Source organism: Perca flavescens, chromosome 16, assembly GCF_004354835.1.
Source record: "Perca flavescens isolate YP-PL-M2 chromosome 16, PFLA_1.0, whole genome shotgun sequence".
Taxonomy (NCBI): Eukaryota; Metazoa; Chordata; class Actinopteri; order Perciformes; family Percidae; genus Perca; species Perca flavescens.
This window is the reverse complement of record NC_041346.1, coordinates 9583956-9589095: the sequence shown is the minus strand read 5'-3', so window position 1 is coordinate 9589095 and position 5140 is coordinate 9583956. Positions and strand designations below refer to the sequence as shown.

Genomic DNA, 5140 nt, shown 5'->3' with positions numbered 1-5140 from the left:
ATAATTTGCAATGAATAGATGTCCTTACTAACGAGTATTTCTTCAATGCACATACATTAAAGCTTTAGTGCTTAACTTTTTGATATTTATTTATTTATTTATTTATTTATTCGGGACAGTGCACATTAATGATTGTCCGTTACATTCAAGCCATTGCCAAGCGAGTTGCTACAAAGCTAATTACGACTATCAGCTCCACACAACTCTCTCTGTATTTCTCAGTAAGGCTATGTCCAGAAGATGTTGTCGTCCGGTGACTTTCCCGCGCAGAAACTCAAGTAAAGATAATTACCTCTTCTGAAGAGTCCATCATGTTTTTGGAATCCTCTGTGTCCTGCTTGGCTACTAGCAACTGCGTGGAGGAGGGGTGGGGGCAGTGCACGGTCACAGAAGGCTGTATTATACGGATGCGCTGACAGTGTTGTTGTCATTACTAAGAATTCCTCATGGGGAGACAGAAACTACGCATTATAGCTTTAAATGTAGGTAATTAAAATAAATAATGCTTCTTAGCTAAAAGTACTGCCATTGTAATAATGCCAAAACAATTGCCTTTCTATAAATTCACATCGACAAACTGTTTGATCAGGTGTCACTACTGTAGAGTAAAAGAAAGACATACATTTATCAGTGGTAGGTGATACAGTGTAGCTCACGGTTGAAGCAGGAGTAGAGGTGGAAGCAGAGGTGGAGGCAGAGATGGATGTGGAGTCAGAGGTCTAGGTTGCCCTTCTGGAGGAATGGGTAGAGGTTGAGGCAGGGCTGGGAGTGGAGACCATAGGTTAAGGTAGGAGTAGAGACTGAAGCAGGGGTGGAGATGGAGGCAAGGATGGATTTGGAGTCAGAGGTTGAGGTTGAAGCAGGGGTGGAGGTGGAGGCAGGGATCGAGGCAGAGGTTACCCCTGTGGAGTTGGGGATCTTATGTGGTATTCTTTCCCCTTTCTTCAATTGTGTATTTTCAGGTGGTTGGTGTTGATTTTAGGAAAAACACGACCTCCCTCACTTTCCAGATCAGCACTCTTGTCCTGTAGAGTTATGACTGGGAAAGGCCCCAAGAAGTCAGGCTCCAACTTTCTGCCCTTTCGCCGCTGGGTTCTCACATTTGGCACACACTTTGTCACACACCTTGAAATTTGATTTTGTGGTCTTTCTGTTTTTGATGTGGCTTGCGGCAATGGTGTGTTGAGCAGCCTGCAGGGCATCACTAATATTAATAATGACCTCTGTAGGGCTGTCATTTTCCACAGCACTCTCCATGCTTTTTTTTTTTTTTTTTTAAAGATACATTTTTTATTTTCTTTTTTTCATTTCAAACATTCAGAACAGACAAACACACTTGAACAAGAACAACCACCCTCTCCCACCCTCCGCAGTCTCGAGGAAAAGATGAATAAACAGAAACAAAAAACAGAAATCACACCTTGCCTAGTTAAGCTATCATTTTCTTGGCCGCAGTTGAGCCAGCTAGCCAAATTTTCTTCTGTCTCCCAAGCAGATGTAATTTAGAGTTGTCATTAAGTAACAAAACAATTGGGTCAGATTAAGTCGACATCCTATCACATCAGATATTTTTGATATTTTGATTTTTTGTTTAATTCCAAAACTCATGCACCTGTTCACACTCCCAGACCATGTGCAGGAAAGTTCCAGTTTGTTCAGGTTGACAGAAACGTACAATAGGGAGTAGGAATGGCTTTAGAGACGTTTCTCTTCTGAGGGGTCCAATATGTCATATGGCATATGTTGAAGTGGATCGGCTGGTGATTTGGGTTCTTGGAACAGTGGGAAATGTTGTCCCAAACTGTCTCCCAATTAATTACGTTCCCCTCCGAGCTCAGCTCTTGCTCCCATTTCTTTACTATTGGGAGTTCTCCTACGGATACCTGCATCAGTTTAGCATAAATCCTGGACACTAATCCTCTCGCAGGAAAATCAACAAGCCATTAATTATTGGGTGAGTCTCAAGACTGTTCCCCCATGGTACTCCATAACATTTTAGGGCTGACCTTAAGTGAAGGTAAAGGAAGAAGGATGTCCTAGGGACCTCAAAGCTAGCTCTCATGTCCTCAAAACTCAACATACCTTCATCACTGAATAGCTGGTTTAGAGTATAAATACCTCTGTCACTCCACTGGTTACAAACAAAAGGTTTGTTACCAGACATTAAGTGTGTGTTGTGCCAAATCAGGGTGTTCAAATGCCACAACCGTAGTTGCTCCTCCACGGGTTTAAAGTGGTAAAAATAATATTGTATACAATATCTTAACATATTACATATGAATACAAATTCTTTCAAAAAGTCAATGCAATCACTTGCAACAAAAAATACCATGTACTCCTCAGGGATGGGTATCTGGCTTCCCTGCCAAACATCATATAGAATGGCGAAAATTTACAGAAAAAGGTTTTTGGTCCGTAGACCAAACATCACAGCATCTAGATGCTGGAACCATGTGTCAGGCCCTCTGCCCAACAAGTTTTCTCAGAGCTGATAGGAAAAGAATGTATTTTTAGTTGTACATATCTATCTATTTACAGGCTGTATATATGTAAAGTTTGAATATATAAAAAATGTAATCTATATCCATTTTATATACAGTACGGGCCAAAAGTTTGGACACACTTTCTCATTCAATGCATTTCCTTTATTTTCATGACTATTTACATTGCAGTGGTTTCCTAGCAGCTACTTGACCATGAAGGCCTGATTCACGCAGTCTCCTCTTAACAGTTGTTCTAGAGATGTGTCTGCAGCTAGAACTCTGTGTGGCATTCATCTGGTCTCTAATCTGAGCTGCTGTTAACTTGCGATTTCTGAGGCTGGTGACTCGGATGAACTTATCCTCAGCAGTAGAGGTGACTCTTGGTCTTCCTTTCCTGGGGAGGTCCTCATGTGAGCAAATTTCGTTGTAGCACTTGATGTTTTTTGCGACTGCACTTGGGGACACATTAAAAGTTTTCACAATTTTCCGGACTGACTGACCTTCATTTGTTAAAGTAATGATGGCCACTCGTTTCTTTTTACTTAGCTGATTGGTTCTTGCCATAATATTAATTCTAACAGTTGTCCAATAGGGCTGTCGGCTGTATATCAACCTGACTTATGCACAACACAACTGATGGTCCCAACCCCATTAATAAGGGACAAGGCACACCTGTGAAGTGAAAACCATTTCAGGTGACTACCTCATGAAGCTCATTGAGACAACACCAAGGGTTTGCAGCGCTATCAAAAAAGCAAAGGGTGGCTACTTTGAGGAATCTAAAATATAAGACATGTTTTCAGTTATTTCACACTTTTTTGTTAAGTACATAATTCCATATGTGGTCATTCATAGTTTTGATGCCTTCAGTGAGAATCTACAATGTAAATAGTCATGAAAATAAAGAAACACATTGAATGAGAAGGTGTGTCCAAACTTTTGGCCTGTACTGTATATATAGTTTGAATATATGGTTGAATATGAATATATGTTGTAAAAAAGGCCCATAAATAATTTACTTATGCAGTCTGGGAAGATTTGTAATGCTGAGTGCATGACCAATTTCTGCTCTAATCTCTCTGGTATAGTGTAGAAATAACAATAGGGGCTGTATTTCTTGATACAGGTTCACAACTCCCACCCATTTTGCTTACCTTTATATGGTACAATTCATTTTCTCAACAAGACCATTGGTTTGAGGATGATAAGGGGCACAAAGGCTTCTTTTTATCCCAAGGATCTTGAAGACATCAGTGTTGATCTGAAATACATTTATCTCACTTTACAAACGATGAATTTTCAAGTGACTGATGGTATTTTTTATTTTGCCCCCCACAAAGTATTGTTGGGAGCTACATTGCAAGTAGTTTTACCTGATTTACAAACTCCTTTCCCTGGTCTGTAAGGATCCTCTTGGGAGCCTCAAACTGGTAAAAAAAAAGTTTGAGCATGCAGCCAGATACTTGGAATGCGCCAGGTATCTCCGCCCAGCACCAAACAGACAAAGTTAGCTGGTGTAGAAAGGGGAACATTAAGCAGCTAAAGAGCAAGATATTTTTCTCAGTGGTGAAGACAAAAATAGAGCTAACATGAGAATAAATATTGGACTTACATTAACAGGTGGACACAAACAGAAGTCCAAACTGCTGAATTTGTAATCCTGATAATAAGACGGTGTCTGTTAGCTTGGTTCGGACTTCTTCTATTACCCATAAACCTCATTATGCAGCCTTGAAAGTAGCCTACATGGAAATGAATGGGCATCAAGAAAAAAAAATCCAAGGCATACATCTGGCACATTCTGTGATAAATAAGATTAAAAAAGTTTTTTTCCCCAATACGTTTCCAATACCAATTATCTTTTACCAATTACCTTTCCTGCAACTTCTTCAGGAAGTTGCAGGAAAGGTAGGCTATGCACCAGGGGTACGTTCTGCCCCAACAAAACGTTGCAACACTTTTATTTAAAGTAAAACGGGGGTGCGTTGTACACCTTGGCGCAAGGGCTCTGCCTTTTTATTACTTCTACATTACAGACACGTCTCTGCTGATTAACACTAACACCTGTTTTATACAGTCTATGGGTATATCACCTATGACAAGGCCACTAAACGAGAGACACACCCATCAAACCGGAGAAAACATATCTCAAAGCCTGTTGCACAACGTTTCACATAGCTAAGTCGTTCAACACGGAAACTGTAGCAAAACAGTGCACACCGTTTCGAGGTTGAACGTGCCCCTGTTGCACACCGTTTTACACTGCTCCGAGGAAAGATGTCGTTCGACACACCGTTTGGCTGTTGAACGTGCACCTGGTGTGAGCAAATCAGCAGGTGCAGACATTCAGTAATCATGGTGACCCAATCTAAAACAGAGTTCACTTAGTCCATCCCAAATAATGAATGCAGTCAACAGGGGGCAACCTCCCCACGAGAAAAATACATTAAAGCAATAGTAAAGAAAAAACACTGCCATCAAGAACTGATCAAAAGGAAATGCAATTGATTAAGATTTAAGATTTCATTCTAATTTGTAGACAAAATAATTTAAACTGAATTGAGGATTGCATTGAAACTTTGCATATTGACTTGTCAATTGCAAAATGCATATTCAAATTGCTTGACAACATTGCAAATTTAATTGACAATTGCAAA

The 5140-nt window shown here is 40.2% G+C and overlaps 1 long non-coding RNA gene across 1 annotated transcript; it reads right to left on the bottom strand.

The window, feature by feature from the left end:
• Nucleotides 1–335: 335 nt before the first annotated feature.
• On the bottom strand, nt 336–4411 carry LOC114571432 (uncharacterized). The gene is made up of 4 exons (XR_003694643.1): nt 4096–4411; nt 3857–3994; nt 3638–3744; nt 336–1191 (listed from the first exon to the last, which is right to left on the bottom strand). It is a non-coding gene; the product is annotated as an uncharacterized LOC114571432 (long non-coding RNA).
• Between the last annotated feature and the right edge of the window lie 729 nt (nt 4412–5140).